Below are 14,794 nucleotides of genomic sequence, written 5' to 3'. Positions count from 1 at the left end.
CTCTAATATTTATTGCATGCCCATCATTTGTTAAGCGAATGGGACCATAGGTGAAACAGACATGGCACATGAATTTTAGGGCTGGCAGGTCAAGCCACTCCCTGTAACTCTGACATCCCTTATGGGTACTTGTTCAATTCCTGGTCATTTCATTTCCAATCCAGCTCCCTGCTAATGACCTGGGAAAAGCTGGAGAAGATGGCCCAAGTACTTAGGCACCTGCTGGCATCCTGGCCCAGTCTCTGCTATTGTAGCCATCTGGGGACACAATCAGTGGATAAAAGATCATCTGTTTTTTTTTTCTCTGTAATTTTGCCATTCAAATAAAAATAAATAAATCTTAAAAAGAGAGATAGTGCTTTGTTCTTGCTAGTTGCTGGATACCCTTGTGTGGGATGGAAAAAATTTCCTTTCCCTTCAAGGGGTTAGGTGGGCACTCTGCCCCCTCTTCTCCTCTTCTTCCTGCCACCCATGTGGAAGACTCTGATGGAACTTGGGGCTCCTGGTCTCAGCCTGGCCCAGCCCCAGCCATTGTGACCATCTGGGGAGTGAACCATTATGTAGAAGATTCCTCTTGTCTCTGTCTCTCTTTCTCCCTCCTTTTCTTTCTGCAACTCCATCTATCCAATATGAACCATTTATGTGCCCTCCCCCTGCCCCCAGCCTTTAGCTCTCTGTCTGTCTCTCTCTGTAGCACTGATTTTTACATAAATAAACAAATCTGAAACATGAGTCTTGCCTCCAGGAACAGACACAAGCATTAGAAGCATAACTGCTAACAGCTGAAGGCCACAGTAGACAAGCTACTTCAGAACAATATAAGATTTGTGTCAAAGAATTGGAAATGCAAGGAGTAGACAAACTTCTTCAGATATTGCCAAGGAAAGCTCAGCCAGTATTATACAGCTGATCTGGCTCTTAGTAGGAGGATAGGTAGTGAGACCCAAAAAGTGTGTGCTGAGGGATGGATCTTTGTGGAGTAGGGTCCAGAACTGCTGACTGCCCCAGGTGGACTATGGGATGAGAATACTGTTATTCACCTGGCTCAGGGTTTGTATGTATGCATGTGTGTGTGTGTGTGTGTGTGTGTGTATCAGAGTGAGATCAAAACGTAGATGAAGATACAGACTTAGAAAATGATAGAACATGTGGCAATAGTGGCTTACTGGATGGATGAATGAATGGACAATCCAGGAGACACGGGCCACAGTGAGACTGGGCCTCGTATCAGAAAATCTTTGAGACAAAGTCCTGTGTGCATTCAGACAAGGCCACCTCATTTTTCCCAGCCTCCCCTTCTTCGCCAAGTGGAAAGAATAACATCTACTTTACCAGGCTGCCGTGGACCTGGAGGAGGTTACATGAAGTCACGTGAAGTAACTGGTACTCAATAAATGTCAATAAATGACCGTTGTCAGTGGCAGTTCAAGGTGCTTACAGATGCCACCTCAGTCCAAGAAGTTTGAAATGCTTCACAAATAGTGGAATGCAAAGCCTCATAAGACCCTGGAGAGGTGGAAAACAAATGTTATCGTTTTCGTTTTACGCCTGGAGAACCTTGGCACTGACAATCAAGGTTTTGCCAAAGGAATAAGCAACTCTGTGGGCAAGTGGGGGAAGGAGAGAAAAGGAAGCCTCTGTGGAGATTCTCAGCCAGCCGGCAGCTAGCTCTGCAGCCAGCCGGCAGGTGGTAGGGTCAGATTACGTTCGCTCCTCCCGGCTGGCTCAGCCTCTCAGCCCGACTGGGGCTGCCTGGCGCATTTGCAAGGATGCAATGCAACCAGGAGCATTTATTTCTCAAGAATTCAGACAAGCATTCAAGAGGGTGAGCTCTGATCGGACCCAGCACCAGTTCCTCCTGAGAGCTTCCTATGAATCAGACTGTTTGGCAGCCTTTTCCCACCTCCTCCTGACAGCTTGATAATAGTCTGTCCTTGTGGAATTTTCTCCCCCAGGACATTCCTGTAACTGAGTTGCTTTCACAACACAAGTGGGCAGAGCTCAGAAATGGCAGCAGCCTCCGGCTCTCATTAGCGCACCACGGTTTTCTGTTGTTCCGATTTGCTATTGTGGTCCCCATGGGTGGCTGTGATCACTTGTGAAGGCTGGCTATTTTTATGATTCGTCTCTTTAATTTACCCCCTGTTACTCAGTGCCTGGGAAATAATGGGAAGCCAGTGCATAATGCTCATGATTCCTGAGGCCCTGGTTGGTGGGTGCCAGGAAGGAGACACAGGCCCTGAGGAAGCTGGAGGCATCCGTAGGGGAGTCACTGTGCCTATTACACCTATTCTCAAGATGTACACGCCATGGAAGCCTCATGTGTGTGTGTGCGTCTGTTTTAAGATTCATTTTTGCTTTTATTGCAAAGTCAGATATACAGAGAGGAAGATCTTTCGTCCGATGATTCACTCCCCAAGTGACCACAATGGCCAGTGCTGCGTCAATCTGTAGCCAGGAGCCAGGAGCTTTGTCTAGGTCTCCCACACGGGTGCAGGAACCCAAGGCTTTGGGCCATCCTCAACTGCTTTCCTGGCCACAAGCAGGGAGCTGGATGGGAAGCGGGGCCGCTGGGATTAGAACCGGCGCCCATATGAGATCCCAGGGGTGCATTCAAGGTGAGGACTTTAGCCACTAGACACTGCGCTTGGTGTTGTTTTGACTGACTCGAATGTGTGTTTGTGTGTCAAAAGTAATCTGGAGGAATGCGGGTGAATCAGGTTGGAATGGGGAATTGCAGGCTGGTGTGTGAAATTGTGCTGCTTCAGAAAGGCAAGAAAGAAGAGGCCTAGAAAGGTGTCAGCACATAGTGGTGCTCAGTAAGTGGTGGCTGAGTATGGAATAAATAGAACTAAAGCAACCTCAAAGATGGTGAAAAATTGTGGATCTTGGTCTTGATTCCAAGTCATCCCTGGTCTTGGTTAAGTGTCCATGTGTGTGAGAGAAGAATTTACATGTTCAGATTATTAATTTCCCCAAAAGTAGCAAACAGGAGCCCTTTATCTCCCTTGAAAACTCTGCACCAAACTCATCATCAGGAAATTCTTTCCTCTCATATCAGAGCAAGCTCATTTCCTCTGGGTCTGCCCCCTCAAAGGCACGGAGAGCCACAATCCACTGGCTTTTTTGAGAGGTGTCCCCTTCTGCATGCACTCAGGTAATCTCTGACACTCACCCCACCTCCTTCATAACGCCTGGTTTAGGGCCTCCAGTGCTGTCAGCAGTCTTACTATCCAATGGTAGCCATCAGCTTGTTGCCTGAGCCGCATCCGTCCAGCAGCAATCAGACTGGCTGTGATGGGACGGCTTCAACATTGGTGCTGCACCAGTTTAGGATGAGTGACAGCTACTAAATGAACAGCTCTTTAACCAAGTACCAGGGTTACATATGCGTCATCTCATTTTACCTTTCTGCAACTCTGTGAGGAAGGAATTAATGTTATCTACAAACTAAAAAGAAAGAAAACAGAAGACACAGAGAATGAGTGACTTGGCCAAGCCTGGATTTGAACTTGACAGTCCTTCAACAAAACTTTGGGATCAGAATGTGTGTGCCATGCTCACTCCTCTGCAAGCCCCTTGCACGTTCATTTTGAACTTCAGACTTACTTCATTTTCTTTTCTGTTATACTATCTGGCATCAAATCTTTTTCCATCTCCAAGTGAGAATTTTATTTCCCCTTCCATTCATTATCCCTTTCATATGTGCATTTGGCTCAACAAAATAGTTCTTGCTGGCCAGCTGTGATCCTGACTTTGCTGGGGTTCAGGAACTCCTTCTGAACCCCTAACGGTTTTAGTTAACAGTTCTTCTTTTCTCATCTCTTGTCCTTCTTTCCCTTCTCCCCACAGAAAATAAAGTTAAGAAGGGCTTGAAATTACAAACATCTCAGAAGTTATCTTTCTGCCCACTCACTTTACCCCTGAACACCAGAATCCACAGATCTAATTGTATTTTTTTTTAATTATTTATTATTTAACTTCATTAATTACATTGTATTATGTGACACAGTTACATAGATACTTGGGTTCTCCCCACCCCTCCCCAAACCCTCCCACCATGGTGGATTCCTCCACCTTGTTGCATAACCACAGCTCAAGTTCAGTTGAGATTCCCCCATTGCAAGCGTATACCAAACATAGAGTCCAGCATCTTATTGTCCAGTCAAGTTCAACGGCTTCTTAGGTATACCCTCTCTGGTCTGAAGACAGAGCCAGCAGAGTATCATCCCAGTCAATTGAAAGCTCCAACATACCATCAGCAAAAATTTACATCATCATGGAATTAATTGACATAGTAATGAGTAACCAATATGTTAAAAGTAAATGCGAGTTCCCAGCCACCTTCTGTGACCACCTCACCTATACTTCAATTTAGTTTATACACAACATATAACATTCAAAACATAACATGTTATACATAACATCATATCATCTTAAATTAAGGCAAACAGATACAGCCAAGTAATCTTTGACAAAAAGACAAACGACAATCCAGGCAAATGGGAAGGTCTGTTCAATAAATGCTGTTGGGACAACTGGTTAATAGCCTGCAGAAACAAAAAATAGATCCACATCTCTCACCATACACTAAGATCGGATCTAAATGGATAACAGATCTAAACCTACATCCAGAAACCTTCAAACTTTTGGAAGAAAATGTTGGAAACACACTGGAACACTTAGGGGTAGGCCCTCACTTCCTAAAAAAGACTCCAAATGCAGTAGAAATCAAGACCAAAATAAACAAGTGGGACCTCATCAAACTAAGAAGCTTCTGTACAGCTAGAGAAACAATCAACAAAGTAAAAAGGCAACCCACAGAATGGGAGAAGATCTTCGCACACGACATAGGTGATAGAGGGCTGATCTCCAGAATATACAAAGAGCTACAAAACAACCAAAATGTCAAAACAAACAAGCTACTCAAGAAATGGGCACAGGAAATGGGCAAACACTTCACAAAGGAACAAACCCAAATGGCAAATAAACATATGAAAAAATGCTCAAGTTCCCTGGCAATAAGGGAAATCCAAATTAAAACATCAATGAGGTACCACCTAACGCCAGTAAGACTGGCCCACATGAATAAAAGCACCAACAACACTTGTTGGCAAGGTTGCGGGGAAAAGGGAACCCTACTCCACTGCTGGTGGGGCTGCAGGCTGGTACAGCCTCTATGGAAATCAGTATGGAGAATATTCAAACAACTCAAATTCAACATACCGTATGATCCAGCAATAGCACTCCTAGGAATATATCCAGAACACTTGTTTTATGAGAAACCAACATGCACTCCTATGCTCATAGCAGCACAATCAGTAATTGCAAAAACATGGAAGCAACCAAAATGCCCATCAGCAGAGGATTGGATAAGAAAGCTATGGTTCATCTACTCCATGGAATACTACTCAGCTATTAAAAAAAACAAAATGCAGTTCTTTGTGGCCAAATGGGCCAAACTGGAAACCATAATGCTAAGGGAAATGAGCCAATCCCAAAAGGTTAATTGTATTCTTTTTAAAGATTTATTTATTGTATTACAAAGTCAGATATACAGAGAGGAGGAGAGACAGAGAGGAAGATCTTCCATCCGATGATTCACTCCCCGAGTGAGCCGCAATGGCCTGTGCTGTGCCGATCCAAAGCCGGGAACCAGGAACCTCTTCCAGGTCTCCCACACGGGTGCAGGGTCCCAAAGCTTTGGGCCGTCCTCTCCTGCTTTCCCAGGCCACAAGCAGGGAGCTGGATGGGAAGTGGAGCTGCTGGGATTAGAACCGGCGCCCATATGGGATCCTTGCACGTTCAAGGCGAGGACTTTAGCTGCTAGGCCATGCTAACGGGCCCCAGATCTAATTGTAGCAGTCTTGTTCTAATTACATCGTGTTCTCTTCCTGCTACTGTTTGTTATCTAATCTTAGAGCCAGGTATATAACAGGCAATAAGCGTTATTTGGCCTTTTGTAAGAAGTTATTTTTTATTTATTTGGAAGTATACAAAAAGAGCAAGAGAGGAAATCTTCCCTGAACTAATTTATTCCCCAAATGCCCATAATAGGCCAGAGTTGGGGCAAGCCAGGAACTTGGATTCAGCCTGAGTCACCTGAGTGGAGCTGGGTTTCACACTTAGGCACTCTGATATGTAACAGTGGTGTCCCAAGTACTGTCTTTCACCTCTGGCAAATGTGTACTCACATTTGACTTCCTGTATCAAGATGCAATTAACTTCTTTTTCAGTCTGTAAAATAGATACAGTATCAGTATTTATCTCTGTGTTCTAATGATTAAATGGGTTAGTATATTTAAAGAAATCAGTGCTTAAACTAAGAAATATTTATTATATTAAATTCTGTTTTGGCACGTTTCACCATTCGTTTGTTAGCCAAAATATCTTTTTATTTTTGAAAACCATTTCGTCTGACAATTTCTTTATTAAAATGCAATGCTTGTGCATTTTAATGGGATACAGTGTAGTCAGTATCTCAACACATACACAGTATAAACTAACAAACCTGGCACCTAGCCTTTCCTTTCCTTATCTTTTCTTTCTGTTTAGAGTTTTCCAGCTCCTCTCTTCCAGTTTTTTTTTTAAGATTTATTTATTTTTATTACAAAGTCAGATATACAGAGAGGAGGAGAGACAGAGAGGAAGATCTTCCATCCGATGATTCACTCCCCAAGTGAGCCGCAACGGCCTGTGCTGTGCCGATCTGAAGCCAGGAGCCAGGAACCTCCTCCAGGTCTCCCACACAGGTGCAGGATCCCAAGGCATTGGGTCGTCCTCGACTGCTTTCCCAGGCCACAAGCAGGGAGCTGAATGGGAAGTGGAGCTGCCAGGATTAGAACCGGCACCCATATGGGATCCTTGCACGTTCAAGGCGAGGACTTTAGCTGCTAGGCCACAGTGCTGGGCTCCAGTTTTTTTTTAATCTTTTTTTTTTTAATTACATTGCATTATGTGACACAATGTAATAAGCTCTGGGATTCTCCCAACCCCTCCCCGTACCCTTCTCCCCATGGTGGATTCCTCCACCTTGTTGCATTACCACAGTTCAAATTCAGTCAAGATTCTTTCATTGCAAGCATATACCAAGCATAGAGTCTAGCATCTTATTGTCCAGATAAATTCAACAGTTTGTTGGGGAGACCATCTCTGGTCTGAAGGCAGAGCTGGTAGAATAACATCCTGACCAATTAAAAGCCACATCATAACATCAACAACAATTTACAACATTATGAAATTAATTGACATGGTATTGAGTAATCAATATGTTAGAAAATGCAAGTTCTTAACCACATCCTGTGACTACTTTATTGACATTTCAATTTTAGTTCATATACAATTGGCTTCTATACACCTTAAAATGGCTATGATAGGGTACTATTCTTGTGTCTATTTTCATTTTATTATTTAGCAGTTTATAGTGTTGAAGCATAATTTTGCTGAACTTGGCAGATTTTGGGATAGTCTAAATTGGTTTATAGCTCTAACAAGACCTATGTCAACAGTTGAGGTGCAGAACGGTTTTAGGAGGGGTGTACAGAGAAATCTTCAATACCTTACTGAGGAGTAATTAATCTTGGTGCCGTACCTAGTAAGGTATATGCTAGTCCACGCTGACCATTTCCTGTCTGTTTCTACGTTTTCCTTGTTGTTCTCTATCTATTCTAATTTTTGTTGTTGTTGTTGTTGTTACTGTTTTTGGGGGGTGGCCTCCAGAGCGACCCTGATGGTCATTGCAAGCGAGGGTGGGGATCCAAAGTTGGAACTAAGTAAGGACTCTTCCAGTTCTTTATAAAGTATATAATGCATTATTGTGAGCCATAGTGACCCCACTGTGCTGTGGAACACTGCAACTTGATACTTCTCACCCACAGTGTTTTGGTGCCTGCTGTCCTAACTCCCTGTACTCCCCCTTGCCCAAGCCGACATGTTTAAATACTTGCTGTATTCAGACATTTTTTTTGTCCTGAACATGGACTTAGAAAATTAACTTCTTGGGCCCGGCGGCGTGGCCTAGCGGCTAAAGTCCTCGCCTTGAAAGCCCCGGGATCCCATATGGGCGCCGGTTCTAATCCCGGCAGCTCCACTTCCCATCCAGCTCCCTGCTTGTGGCCTGGGAAAGCAGGAGAGGACGGCCCAATGCATTGGGACACTGCACCCGTGTGGGAGACCCGGAAGAGGTTCCAGGTTCCAGGCTTCGGATCGGCGCGCATCGGCCCGTTGCGGCTCACTTGGGGAGTGAATCATCGGATGGAAGATCTTCCTCTCTGTCTCTCCTCCTCTCTGTATATCCGGCTTTTCAGTAATAATAAAAATCTTAAAAAAAAAAAAAAAAGAAAATTAACTTCTTTAATTGCTCTTATGCTGCTATTAATTAGCTAATAGAAGATGTTAAGTGAAATTTAAAAACCAGGCTCTGATGCCCAGCCTCCCTTCCCCACTCAGGGCCTTGGACAGATTCAGATTGTGCATTTTGTCTAGCTTTCAAAATACTTTGAACACTGGATCTTAACTATTTCCTGTTCCCAATCCTACAACCTCGTGGGAAGCTGGAGGGTATAGCCCAGTCCTGTTCATCTTTCTATAGTCAGCTCAAATCACCCAGTTTCTGCTGAGTTAGTAAATGTAGCACCAACCTAGTGTGTTTGCCCTTTTGTGCTTGTTGTCTTAGCTGCCGTTTAACTATTACCCCATCTTTTTTCTAGTATTATATGTATTACTCTCTTCCCACACATCTGCAAAGTTCAATGAAAATTCATATTATGAAAAAAAATGTGTATTTAAAACTTTCTTATGCAAAATTTTTCCCCTTTCTTTAAAATATTTATTTATTTGTTTGAAAGGCAGAGTTACACAGAGAGGGAGAAACAAAAAGAAAGAGAGAGAGAGGGAGAGAGAGAGAGAGAGACACTTTCCATTTGCTGGTTCATTCCCCAAATGGTTGAAACCACCAGTGCTGGGCAAGGCCAAAACCAGGAGCCTCATCTGGGTTGCTCACATGGGTGCAAAGACCTAAGTATCTGGGCCATGTTTAGTTGCTTTCCCAGGTGCATTAGCAGGGAACTGGATAGGAAACGGAGCAGCTGGAACATGGGATGCTGGTGTTGCAGTTGGTGTTTTAACCTGACATGCTACAACATAGGCCCTAAAGCACCTGTGTGTGTGCACGTATATTGCTGGATTGATTTGTTACATATATATATATATACATACATATATATATACATATATATATATATTTATTTATTTATAAGGCAGAGTGACAGGGAAATATGCAGAGAGAGAGACAGAGATCATCCATCTGGTAGTCTACCACCCAAACATCCACAATAGCCAAAGCTGGGCCAGACAGAAGGTAGGAGACAAGAATTCCACCCTGGTCTCCAAGACAGTAGCTGGAACCCAAGTAGTTGGGCCATCATTGGCTGCCTTCCAGACTCATTAGTCGGATGTGAGACTGGACACAGAAGCATGCTTTAATCCCAGGTACTCTTATTTGGGATGTGGGTATTCCCTGAGCTCCTCTGGGCTGATTCTGAATTGTTATTTCTAACAAGTTGTTGTCTCTAAACACAAGTTCCTGTCTTCCAGTTCTTTATATGAAAGAGCTGCATCACCATGATCTCGAAGCTGATGCAAACAGACTGGTGGCTTCTATGGAATTGTAAGAAGGAACACGAAAATAAAAATTGGTCACATGTATCATATATTACAGAGAGGAGAATGTTCTTCTAGAAACTCCAAAACAGGGAACATGACAAAGTGAGTGTTGGGGAGTAAAGCTTTGTAGGTAGATGCACTTGGACTTAAACATGTATACCGACCTCTCCAAGCTTCTGCTTTGGATAAGTGAGGTAAAGAGGATAACCGGCAGCCTCGTGAGGATTAGGTGAGCCGACCCCACTGGACCGGCCTTGATGAAGATCCTCAGTGGAGACTACGTTGACCCTCCACAGCCCCATCCCCACCCCCACTCCAGCAAGTAGAATGGTTCCTTGCGACAACATCCAGGAGCATGTGGTCTCTGGAGGGAAACTGACACCTCAAGGAAAGTACCTGGTTCCTCGCCATCAATTTTGAAGCTGGTGCAGTCTCTCCTTGTCCGTGGGAATATGTTTATCTTACAGTTTATCAATCACTTCTGAAAGACAATTCTTCCTCGGGGCTCCCTGGACCTGTGGCAACTTCCTCTCCTCCTTTCCCTCTAAACACAAACAAGATGCAGCCATCTGGAAGCAGCCAGAAAAAAAAGCCAGACAGGCCTTTCTCCCCTAGAGTCACAGAAGTCATTTTCCTCATGACCACCGTCATCATCATCATGACAGACTAAAAGAGCGCTTGTGTAGTAGGAATCAAGATCAGCCACAAATCTAAGAAGAATAAATTAGAGGAAAATATCATTCATCTTCCCTCTACTCGCATCTCTCCTAAGCTTTGCTGGAATTATACAAGCAACCAAGCAGCAGACACCCGATTGAATATGGTTACCAGAAAACTCTCTGCTTGTGCCCTGTGATTGGCTGAACAGCTCCTGGGGGCTGGGAGCCTTTTAAGCAGCTGGTGCAAATGAATGCCTTTCTGAAATTAACCAGTTGATGAAGGCTGTGCTCAAATTGCATGTTTCTCCTTCAGCCTCCAGGCTCCGTGGCTAACAAGGAGGTGAGTGGAGGTGGGGGAGCCAGTTAGGATGAAGGAGCTGGGGGATGCTAAGCCCCTGGCAAGCTGTCTCTCCCTTGGGCTCTTTCAGATCACTGCACAGGCAAGCCATATCTAGTTATTTAGAGAAAGCCTTAGTGAGCCTTAGTTCAGGAGGAGGAGTACCTGTGGCTTATGTATGTGGTGAAGGATCCAGTCTTTTGAGCAAACCTTTTGACTTGACCATGGCTCAGGTATGCACTAAATATGTGAACTTGGGCAAGTTGTCATCCTTTCTAAGTTTGTTTTCTTGTTTGTATGAGGAAAACAATGCAGCCCTCACATGAGCATCATATAATACACAAAGTATTTTTTAATGATTTATTTTATTTTAATTTCAGAGGCAGTCAGAAGGAAAGAGAGAGAAAGAATATATGAGAAAGAACCATCTGCTGGTTCACTCCCCACAATCTCACTGGCCAGTGCGGCATCAATCTGAAGCCAGGAGGCAGTAATCTCTTCTGGGTCTCCCACATGGGTTCAGGGCCCCAGGCGTTTGGGCCATCTTTGACTGCTTTTCCAGGCCATAAGCAGGGAACAGTATAGGGAGTAGAGCAGCCAGGATGCAAATGGGTGCCCATAAGGGATGGTGGTGTTGCAGGTGGAAGCTTAGCCTATTATACCACAGCATCAGCTGTGGTACATTTTACACCACCTAGAACATTCTAGGTGCTCAAGACATACTAGGTAGATAATGGTTATGACTATCACCATTTTTATTGAAGAAATCTAGAAGGCCAGCTGGATTCAGACCCAAAATGCTGTTATGAGAGACCTATATCTGTGGGTTCTCCTCTGGGTGGGCCCTCTTTGAAAAAGGGATATAGATATTACATATATCAAGGTATTAGTAATGACTGCAATAATGTATTTAACTTCTTGATCTCAAAGAGGTGAAGGGTTACAACACTTTCTTTGCTTTTATCACAATTTGGCCCAAGGTTGGATCTATGCCCAGAATCCATTGAGCCTGGCAACCATCAGCTGCCTTAGATGGTGTTTGGAATGGAATCTCCACTTGCAAATGCCTTCCAGTCCTCAGCACCAGGGCGGGTCCTCCATCTGACACTTAGTCTGTGGCTTTGGTTAGCTCTCTTTGAACCTCCATCTCATCACTTGCCAAATGGGAGATGGCCTTTTATTGGCGATTTCCAAATGGGAAAGAGGCAAACTGCATCATGACAGACACCAGGAGTGAGGATGAGAAGGGAGTAGCATCGGTGAAGGTTGCTGTGTAGGGGAGGGAGCGGGTAGTGACTCAGTCCTGCTCCTGAAGCCCTGCACTTGGTAAACTAGACTAAATATTATCGAGGCTGCCTTGGGAACACTGCAGTCCACTCCAGGGCAGACCAAGCTCTATATGTAATCTAAAGAGACCAAGGTTTATACCAGGCTAAACAGGCAGCCAGACAGGGAATTAGATTTCAAAGCCTCTGAGTTTTGGCGCACTGCTCAGCCTCAGCTGCACCTGTCTCCCTCTTTCTTTCTCCTAACTCATGCTGCTCCTCCTACACCTATTGACTGTTAATTAACAGCCAGTCCGTTAAATGGCATGCTGGTACCAACTTCCATTCCCAGTCTAAAAATCTGTGCATTACATTGTGTGCTTAGGGAATGGTTAGCATATCCCAGGGCCAGTTGTTGAACCTGGCAAGGTGATTTTTAAAGCATCTACTTATGATTCTGCCTGCAAGATCCTGTTGCCTAGAAAATCCTTCAGGAGAATAGCTAAACAGACACGCAGTAACTGGCTCACTCAGGTTGAGTTTTAGGAGCACTGACGGACGCTAGCTGGTCGGTGCATGGTTTTCTGGCAGGCAGGTTCACCTGGGCCCCTTCCCCATTCACTCTTTTGGACATGGTGCAGTTCTGATGTACTCTGATCCCCTTCTCAAGTACAGTTCCTCCATGTGTTTCTGCAGGACATGCTGAGGGACACTGCGTAGCTATATACCCACCTCCTCCCCTCAGGGAGCTTGTCTTCCCTCCTCTGCCAAACAGGGAGTCACAATCCCTCCCCAGGCCTGTGGTGAAGTTGTGAAGATCAGCCGAGGTCACCTGCAGGGAAAAGCCCATTGCAACCCGTAGGGCCCTGGGGACCTGTGAGCTCCTCTGAGGTCTCTGTAACTCAGGCTTGTTGTCTGTGATGGTTCTCAACCACAGAAGAATCACCCAGAGAGCTTTTAAGAAGCACACGAGCCTGGGCTTCACTCCCAGATATTTTTATGTAATTGGTTTTGGGTGGAGCCACAGAGCTGGTATATTTAAAAGTTCCCAGGTGATTCTAATATGCAACCAGGGTCCAGCGGCTACATGCGCTCTTTCTGCTGGAATCTCGGTTCGGTGGGCTGAATGAGTGACTCTAATTAGGACTTCCTCCGCCTTACCCATGGGAGGAGCATGCCTTGGACCGGATGGAAGGCTTTTTCCTGGGTCAGGTTACACTCAGGTGCCTGGCTATTTCTAGAACAGCTTTGCAAGAGCATCTAGACAACCATGTTCAGAAGAGGCTGGTGGGCAGCGCCTTCGGTGGGGGGAACAGCTCTGCAGCCGCAGCCGTGGCCCCTGGGCCAGGTCTCTGTGTGGGGTCAGGCAGGGGAAGCGGATTGGAGCTGGGATTCCCTGACCTGTCTCCTGGGAGCCGATCAGCTCAGGTCCGCTTTTGCTGTGGTGAACTGCTTTAGGAAGCTCCTGGAGTCTTTCCCGTTGTTTACCTCCTGCAGACACTTCAGTCACGGTTTCTACATAGAACAACTCAACATGAAATTAATTTCCTGGGTGAGCTGGTGGGGAGGCAGGTGGGGGTTCCAGTGCCAGCTCTTAGATTTCTCGCCTTAGCTTTTGGTCCTGCTTCCTTAGTGGGAAGAATTCTGTCACAGAATTCAATAGCCCGGAATGTGTATGGCCTCTGTAGTGTGTCTCGCTCATCCCCTGAAGGCTCCATGCTTCCTTCTGTCAGATTTAGCACCCATAAAATGGGACAGCAATTCGTTCTCTCTTTTTTTTTTTCTCCTAACTGCCCCGTCCCACCCTGCATCGGCTGGGGAGTCCTCCGGAAGTCCTCCCGGAAATCCCAGCAGCCCCCTTGCCCAGCGCCTCCCACTTCCTACTCTCCGACCCGGCACTGGGAAAAGGAGCAGGCCGGCGTCCCTCCGCAAGTGCGGGCAGAGCTGCCTGGCTCCGGAGCGGCCATCCAGTTCCTGGGAGACCGTTGGGCAGATACTTCAGTTCTCCGGGCCTCAGTTTTCTCCTTTGTAAATGTGGGCCACCGGAGCCTGACGCGCAGGACTGTAGTGGGAGCATAGGAGGTAAGACAAAGCAACACGCGGGATGCTTGGCAGAGAGTGGTGGTTCCCGCTGAAGGAAGGTCTCGTGGGCCTTGCGTGTCCTCCCATGGTGCCCAGCGCCCTCTTTTGCCTCTATAGGCACTCAGCTGACGTCTACTGACGACGGGGGTGGGAGGTGGAGGGTCGAGGGTGAAGGAAAAAATATCCTTAGGATCCACTCGCGTCAGTGGGAGAAAGTCACTTTGATTTACCTTGTGATTAAAATGAAGAAAGAGAAATCTCCAATGGGTCTATTTGTTTTTATAAAGCTCAGTTATTTAATTAAAATGTAGAGTTAGGGGGAGAGAGAGAGAGAGAGCGCACGCTTCCATCTGCCGGTTCTTTCTCCAAATGAACGAGCTATGCAGTGGTAGGCACTGGGTGAGAGTGAAACTAGCATCTTCGTTCGAATCTTCCATGTGGTTGTAGAGGTACAAGCACTTGGGCCATCCGCTGCTGCTTTCGCAGGCGTGTTAGCAGTGAGCTGGAATGGAAGTGGAGCAGCCAAGACTAGAACTCGTGTCTGTGTGGGATGACAGTGATGCAGACAGCAGCTTTACTTGCTGTGTCACAATGCTGGCCCATTTATTGTGTTTCTAAAGCAATGTAGGAGCGTAAGTGTTGTGTGACAGCGATTAAGATGTGATCTGGAACGTTTGCATCTCATAGAAGAACCTGGATTCAGGTCCCTGCTGTATTTCTGATCTAGTTTCCTGTTAATGTGCACCCTAGGAGGAAGCAGGCATTGGCTTAGGTGCTTGGATCTTTGC

This window comes from Ochotona princeps, chromosome 2, assembly GCF_030435755.1.
Source record: "Ochotona princeps isolate mOchPri1 chromosome 2, mOchPri1.hap1, whole genome shotgun sequence".
In the NCBI taxonomy this organism is placed as follows: Eukaryota; Metazoa; Chordata; class Mammalia; order Lagomorpha; family Ochotonidae; genus Ochotona; species Ochotona princeps.
This window is presented reverse-complemented; position numbering follows the sequence as displayed.